The sequence below is a fragment of the Rattus rattus genome, chromosome 2 (assembly GCF_011064425.1).
Source record: "Rattus rattus isolate New Zealand chromosome 2, Rrattus_CSIRO_v1, whole genome shotgun sequence".
Taxonomy (NCBI): Eukaryota; Metazoa; Chordata; class Mammalia; order Rodentia; family Muridae; genus Rattus; species Rattus rattus.
The window spans coordinates 51,369,856-51,378,864 of NC_046155.1; positions in this window are offsets into that span (position 1 = coordinate 51,369,856).

Below are 9,009 nucleotides of genomic sequence, written 5' to 3' on the forward strand. Positions count from 1 at the left end.
AACCACTGGAAAAGGTAAAGTTAATTTTCTACTAGGGAGTCTCACTCATTATATAACCCCCTTAATTGCAGGCCCCAATACCCACCAGCAGAGAGCCAACACGAAGTAAACTCAGTGATGTTTTTGGAGGTTCTTCGTCTCATAATTCCGTGTCTGGGCTTTTTGTTTGTTGTTTCACTTACAGATTTTTTTTCCTTGCTTACATAGCTAGGTTTGTGGTTTTGTGTTTTTATGGAATTTCTCTGTGCACATGTGTGTGTGAGCTTGTGTATGTGTGTGCGTGTGCGTGGTGGAGATGCACCCTCATAGAAGCAGGAGGGGGGAATGGGATAAGGGGTTTGCAGAGGGAAAATTGAGAAAGGAAATAACATTTGAAATGTAAATAAATAAAATATCAAATAAAAATGTACAATCAAATTTTTAAAAAAATTCAGAGTATTATTTAGAGGAATTTTAATCCAGCAACATGGCTTCTCTGGTAAGGTACTATAGTACCTCTCAGCAACTCACTGGGAAGCTGAGAGAAGCTAGAGTAAATCGGTCAGCTTGGAGAGGAGTTTGAGCCAGAAGAGCTGAGTTAAAACATCCAGTCAGAGTTCAGACAGAGCTAGAAAGGGTGAACATATTCATCTTTAATACCTCTGGCTGGAGAATACAGCAAATACAGAGGCGAATGCCAGCAGCAAACCACTGAACTGAGAACGGGACCCCCGTTGAAGGAATCAGAGAAAGAACTGGAAGAGCTTGAAGGGGCTTGAGACCCCATATGTACAACAATGCCAAGCAACCAGAGCTTCCAGGGACTAAGCCACTATCTAAAGACTATACATGGACTGACCCTGGACTCTGACCTCATTAGCAATGAATATCCTAGTAAGAGCACCAGTGGAAGGGGAAGCCCTGGGTCCTGCTAGACTGAACCCCAGTGAACTAGACTGTCGGGGAGGGCGGCAATGGGGGAGGGTGGGGAGGGGAACACCCATAAGGAAGGGGGGGAGGGAAGGGGATGTTTGCCCGGAAACTGGGAAAGGGAATAACACTCGAAATGTATATAAGAAATAATCAAGTTAATAAAAAAAAAAAGAAAAAAGAAAAAAAAATACCTCTGGCTGGAAAACAGGCACAACCTCCCTTAATATTCATCTGTAAGGTAAAATTAGTTTGGAGATGGAAGCAGCAATGATTCAAAGTAATGTTTAATTGAGGGGCAGACAAAGTGATGAATCAGAGGTAGAGTTGATAGAACTAGCCAGAGATAAGATCTGTGCAACACTCCCAAAAGCAGCCCCGGAAAGAGAAGCTATTTAAGAAAGGTACAGGGAAATAGAGCCATGTGAGTCAGCTCTATTCAGTCAGTTAAGTTCAGTTCAGTCAGTCAGTGCAGGAGGCAGTGCAGGAGGCAGTGCAGTGGAATTGTATTCAGTACAGCTTAGTTCATGCAGCAGAGGCAGTTGGAGCCAAAGACTAAAAGGGAGCCATACGATTAAAACAAATTGCCAGAGTTAGTTTGAGGCCAAGCAGAGCAACACAGTGAGACGCTGAGAGAAGCCAGAGTAAATCAGTCAGCATGGAGAAGCGTTTGAACCAGAACTGCTGGGTTGAAACATCCAGCCAGAGTTCAGATAGAGCTAGAAAGGGTGAACATATTCATCAATAAGTCTCAAAGGCTGAAAGCATTCTAGGCACAGATTAGATCATAGGAACACTAGAAGCTTCTAGGATTAGGCCTAAATTAGTAGACAGAAGTAAGCCACAAAAAGTGAATTACATTAGGTGAATAAAATGTACTTTAACAATATTAGTTTGTGGAGTATATAACCATGTCTCAAAAATTACTAACAAATAAAAGTAAATAATCAATTTACAATGCAAGTCACTGACATGAGCAGATATGTCACCAAAGAGGACAGCAACAGGGAGGACAAAATAAAATATAAAATAGGAGAGACCAGGGTCAAGAACACCACAAGGCAACTTACAGAATCAATTAACCTGGGCTCATAGGGGCTCACAGAAACTGAATTGACAATCAGAGAGCCTGTATGAGTCCCTTCAGACCCATATCAGGCCATCTACATATATGTCACAGTTATAAGGCTTGGTCTTCTTAAGGGAATCCTTACAGTGGGAGCATTGGCTGTCTCTGACTCTTTTGCCTCCTTTTGAGACTCATTTCTTCATACTGGGCTGACTGTCCAGCCTTATTAGAAAAGGAGTTGAGTAGTCTTACTGTAACTTAGGTACCATGTATGTGATGTTCATGGGAAGCTTGCCTTCTTCTGAAAAGAAGCTGAGGAGAAGTAGATGAAGTGGGAAGGTGGGTGAGAGGGACTGTGAGGAGAGGAGGAAGGGAAAACTGAAATCAGCATGTATTATGTGAGAGAAGAATAAATGAAACATTTGAATATACAGTGTTTTGTTCAAAAAATCTTCTGTGCTAATTCATTTAAGGCTATTTTTCACTTTCTCTTTTTATCAGGTTCAATGTATCTGGTTTTATGTTGAGATCTTTGATCCACTAGGACTTCAGTTTTGTGTAAGGACAGGGAGAAGATTTGAAGGGTTTAGGCAAGGAGAATAATATGATAAAAATACGTTTAAATTTAGAACTTATTTCAAGTAATAAAAAATGTAAAAAGAAAATTGATTTTTCTACCAGGCGTTATGACATATGCTTGTAATTCCAGCACCCCACAATCTGAGATAGAAGGATTGTTGGTATGTATGAGGCTATCTAAGTTATGTAGAGAATCTGGGCCAGCCTAAACTACATTGTTGGATTTAATTTCAAAAACAGACATATCAAACAAAATAAAAACTATACTGGAAGAAAAGAATATGCAAAATAATTATTAGGTAATCTGTTGAAAATTTCATAGGTGACAGCTTTTGAGTCATGTATTTATTTCTACATGTAATACAGTGACTGATTGCCTTACAATGTTTAACTTCAGACATAGGTCTTATCCTTCTGAATGGGACCTTGAGAGCCTCCTCTGATGGGACTATCTCCCACTCATTTCATTAAGCCCAGTCTGTCATGTTGTCTGAATCACACAAGGCATTTAACAAATACTTGCTGAATAAATAGTTTGATGAATGAATTTCCTAATGTTGAGAAGCCCATGGGATTCTAACAGTCAGTCAGCATCTACAGGGAATCTATCTTTAGACTATTTGGTTAGAAAGCTGCATATGTGATTCCTTCAATGGGGGTCCCATTCTCAGTTCAGTGGTTTGCTGCTAGAAAGGACTGAAAGAGCTGAAGGGGCTTGAGACCCCATTTAAACAATAATGCCAACCAACCAGAGCTTCCAGGGACTAAGGCACTACCCAAAGACTATACATGGACTGACCCTGGGCTCCAAATTTATAGATAGTAGTGAATAGCCTAGCAGGGGCACCAGTGGAAGGGGAAGCTCTTGGTCCTGTCAAATCTGAACCCCCAATGAATGGGATTGTTGGGCGGAGGGCAGTAATGGGGGAGTGGATGGGGAGGGGAACAACCATATAGAAGTGGAGGGGGAGTTTAGGGGGATATTGGTCTGGAAACCGGGAAAGGGAATAACATTTGAAATGTAAATAATACCCAATTTAATAAAGATGGAAGAAAAAAATCCAAAAAAACAAAAAGTTGCATCTGTCTTCAACCCAGATATAATGTGTCTCTGAAATTTCAGTCTCCTAATTTATTGTTGATTTTTCTATTTTTTTAAATAATTTATAAAAAATAAAATACTTCTTATCATAATCCATCCTGATTACAGTTTTCTTTTCCTTTACTCATCCAAGTTCCTCTCTCTACCTCTCCTCTTATTTGTATCCACCTTCTTTCTGTTATTCATTAGAAAACAAATAGTAATGAAAAATAATCATAAGATGAAACAAAAACTAACACATTGGAATAGGCCAAATTAATAAATTTACAGATATATTCTCTTGACTTAGTATTTAATACTTAATTCTCCTGCTTTTATTTTTTCACTATAAGTGAACTTGCAAGCTTATCAACTGGTTTATCATATCTCCCTTTCTATATATTAGATTTATGTAAGTTTTGAGAGTAACCTCTTATTCTATTATCATTTATTATTAATTATATATTATAAATATGCATGTTTAATAACATAAGTAAATCATTCACATACAATATTATTTTATTGTGTATAATAATATATTATTATTAACCTGATATTTATATCAAATTCAATGTTAAATTCTACTAAGTGTATAGCATGGCATCTGTTCCTATATCCACTTAGCCTAGGTCAGATCCCGATCAAACATCTGAGCCTGCTTCCCGATCATACTTTCCTGTTCTGTTTGATTCATCCCCAATTTATTCTGTTAAAACGCTCAGTCATTTTACATTGTCCTATATTTATTAATAGACATTTAACTGATCTCTCAAAAGAGGCTACACATTCTGGTTGCAGGAAATATATCAACAGAGACAAAGACCTTCCTATAGAGAAAGAACCGCAGTGGTTCACAAAGGTTACCTGACTTCTAACAAAGGAACCGCAAAGTCTGAGTAGGCAGAAATGTGTAACACAATGATTTTCTTATTTCCTAGAGAAACTCCTTAAGTCTAAAGAAGCAGTATGCTGTAAAACCAAGTCAATTACAGTTACAATTCTGATATTAATATAAACTAAACATTGGGAACTAAATCATATTTGCCTCTTTCCTCTGCAATTGATTGTGTCTGTGGTTCCATGCTTCACCGGGCCTTGCTGATGGCATCCTCAGGCATCGTGATTGGGTGAAAGCTAGATTTCAGTTTGCTATTCATGGAGATAATGCAGAGGCTAAAATGACCTTTATATATGTAGAGTCCATTTTAATTTAGAGAAATTCAATCAGTTTAGAATGAAAAAAAGAAAAATAGAAAAGTAACTTTCTTATTTCCATTTTCCTGACCTGTGGGAAGGAGTAGAGAGCAGAGCTGCCTGTTAATCTCATGAGGCCGCGTTGACCTGCTTTGATGTGGTGGCAAGGGAAATTGAAATGTGCACTACCTCAGGTGCTGGCCTCTCCCCTGTAATAGCCACTCTGAATGTGTTTATATTATTTAGCTGTTCTACATGTTGTTCACATTCTACTCAGCCATCCTGTTCTGAAAGAACCACATCACACTGGGAGACGAGTTGCATTATACAAGACAAGCAGCTTAGCAAATTAATTGGGCAAACACACCACTGGAAAAATATACTTTCTAAGTTTTCTTGGCCTTTTTACTCATATTTCTCCCCCTTGAGTTAATGTTGGTCAGAAACCCATGGGGCATAATTTAAAACCAGGATGCAAGCTGATAAACTGTCCATTCTAAATATTTTCATTGATTGATTAAATGGCATACCTGTCAAGATAGTATTCATATCGAGTTACTCTAAGCAGAGAATTCTAAAAGAAGGAAACTAATGGCTGAGAAACATGTGAAGAATTGTCTGACATATCACAACATTTGGGAAAATGTAAATAAAAACTACTTTAAGATTTCTTCTTATACCCATCAGAATGGCTAAGATCAATAACGTAAGTGACAGTCCATACTAACAAGGTTGTGGAGTAAGAGGATCACTCATCTATTACTGGCAGCAATGCAAACTTTAGAACCACCTTGGATGTAAGTGTAGCAATTCCTTAGGAAAATGAGTATGGATTGACCTCAAGATCTAGCTACACCTCTCTTAGGAATGAACCCAAAGGACACTTTATCCTACTCCACAGACACTTGGTTCATCATGTTCATTGCTGCTCTATTCATAATAGGCAGAAACTGGAAACAGCTTAGTTGTCCATCTATGAATAAATGACCAGGAAAATCTGCCATGTTTACATGATGTAATATTACTCAGCTGATTAAAGAAACTAAAATGAAATTCACAGATAATGAATGGAATGAGAAAAAAATCATTCTGAATAAGTTAACCCATACCCTAAAGACGAATATGGTATGTACTCACTTATGTGTGGACATCAGCTGGTGAGCCAAGCTAAATCTGTAGAATTGCAGAGGATAAGAATAAAGTAAGGAACTACAGGGGCACATACATCTTGTTAAAGTGACAAGGGAAATAAATCATTATGGGTAGGTAATACAAGGTGAACTACAATGGAAAGATTAAGTGGGGATGGGATAGGATATGGAGAGGGCCAGCTGAACTCAAAGGCAGTTTGAGGAGTACTGTGGAAACCTCATGCAATAGAACCTTCCTAAAATATGTGCCTACACAAACAAAGGCAAACTAAACAAAATTGCCAAATAATGACGGAGACAGGGCATCAGTGAGATATTTCTGGGCAACCAATGAGCCTTCCAGTAATGGCAATGGGTTACACATAACTGATTGATTGTCTGAAGAGTTCCCATGGGAAGCCCAAACAACCTAAGGCTCTAGATGGCTCTCCACCAACTGAAGGCTCAACTGTTGAAGATAACACTAAACGACTCATTGGACACTGAGTAGAGTTGGCGCGTACCTAGAACCTTCACCCCTGATCAGCTAGTGTTCATGATACCAGAAGGTACCTTTCACTCTACCAAAGGAGAAATCAAACATGAACCCAGCTACAATCAACCTCAATCAACAATGGTGTCCTCCTTGAAGATACAATTCTGCAATGGCGGCACAAGGTTTGTGTGAGTAACCAACCAACATCTAACTTGACTTATAGCCCACAGCAGGAGATGGATCCCATAACTGAACTTCAACAAGAACCTGAGACTAAATAGCCCAGGGACCTAAGATAAAACCAAACACAACTACTCAACTACGGGAACATAGCAATAAATATTCCTAATGACCTTCCGGTGAAATCCTAGATCTGTGTGTCATGCTCAGACACCTTAAGAAAAGCTTCCTCCTGCAAGAGATGGGACCAAATACAAAGACCCACAACCAGCCAACATGCAGTGAAGCCTTGTAACACTGAGCCCCAAATTCCATCAAATCCCTCTCCTCAGGGATCTATGAACCCTAGGAAAGGAGAGGCAAAGTCTAAAGCGATGGAGAACACCAAGAAAAAAAAATATTTCAAACACAATCAGATCAATGCACATACAAAATAACAGTGAGTGGGGATGGAGGACATGGAAGGACATGGAAGGGACTTGAGAGTGGATGGAAGGAGAAAAGGGACTGAGGAAAATGATGTAATTATATTTTAATTGACATGTAGTTTTTACAATACAGTCAAAATTATACAATTATATACCTGTGGTTTATTTAAAACTTAGGGAAAAGGGAAATCAAGTGATAATCAGTGAGAAACCATGATATTAAGAATGTGATGCTTCATGGCCAGAACACAGATCATCAGAAATAATGCATGCAAAGTCACCTGAGTGAGGCTATTTTGAATAATTCCTGCCAGAATCATTTCTAAATGATAATCATCCTCTCAACCGAGGGAGGTTCCTAATAGAACCGTATTATGTATACAAAACAAACAACGCATGACAACAGCTTATTTATGGGACATAGAGCCGTAATGCTGGGTAGGAAAAATACACTCATACCTCTGTTTACGATGCTGCCTCAGAGGTTAAAGGAGAAGATCTGCCATCTCTAGTTGTATTGGGATCTGGCTTTAATTCTGGTACTTGTTTCTACTGTTAAAGAAACATTTAAGCTTAAATCCCTAGCAAAATCCTTCACTTAACAGATTCCGTGGCCACCATTTGCACTTCATATTTACAATATTTTCTATTCTTTATGTCTAAAAATTTAAAATCCCTTTGATAACAAGCCTTTGCAGTTCATTTTTTTCTGTAACCTACTGAGGTGTTCTCTCTTGCAAAGCTTCTGTGAATCCCTGAAGCAAAGCAGGATATAAATAGTCCTTGTCTGCATCTTACAGCACCCAGGGTATGAGTGTAAGTGTGCAAGCCACAACTCCATTTTCATGTGGCTGATTGTTTTACACATGGAATGCTCTCATATAGTAGCACCTTTTTATCATTGCTTAAGATAAGTATGTTCTTTCCAATAAATAAAATATTGTTGATTTATTCTTGTTAGACTGGTATATGTCTAATTCTATGTCTGGGAACTAAAATCTAAGTCACGCAAGTCACCTGGAGAGGGAAATTAGGATGTGCAAGGAAAAGTAATTTTTTAAAGTCAGGCATTTCCTGTTGTTGAGGGAAAAGCAGTTCCAGACAGAAGGAGAGAGCTTAGGCAATAAAGTCATTTGCCTGAGGACCTGGATATAATCTCCAATGCCCACTTAAAATCTGCACACAGACCTATGCCTTAGACCTAATCTCAATGCTGGGCAGATGGAGACAGAAGGGTCCCCTGAGATCACTGGTCAGTCAGCCTAGCTTCATCCACAAGCTCTAGGTAGCAACGAAACAGCCTGACTACAAACAAGTAAATTTACTCCTGAGCAGTAACACCTAAGCATCCCTCTGACCTCCACCCACATACAAGTATACATGTGCCCCTGCACATAGACAGACATACACATGAAGAAAAGAGGCCCAACCAAATTCATTTTCAGAGTTCTTGAAAAATAAAATTGTTTGATCTGCTTTCTACTATGTCCTGAAGTAAATAGATTCATGAACGTTTTGTGTGTAGATGCATATTTCTGTTTGTATGGTTTTATAAGTAATGTATCTTTCTTGGACTGGTTGAAGATGTAAAACAATACTATATTTTTAAAAGAGGATCTAGGCAATGCTCATAAATTACTATCTTCTGTGAACAAATATGTAGCAAGAATTAACTTATTTGATAATCACAATTTTATATATATATATATATATATATATATATATATATATATATCAGGATAAAGAAAAGTATGAACTATGGGTCTGAGAGTCCAAAGTCCTATGTCACTCATTACATCAAGGTGCTATTTGCATAAGTATTCTATTTAATTTTGATTCAGTTATATCTAAATGTTTAATGGTCTTCTCATTTATCTTTACCTAGTTTTTGTTCTTTTCTATCGCTTTTTAGTTATGTGAGAGAACAAAATTACAGAGTTTTT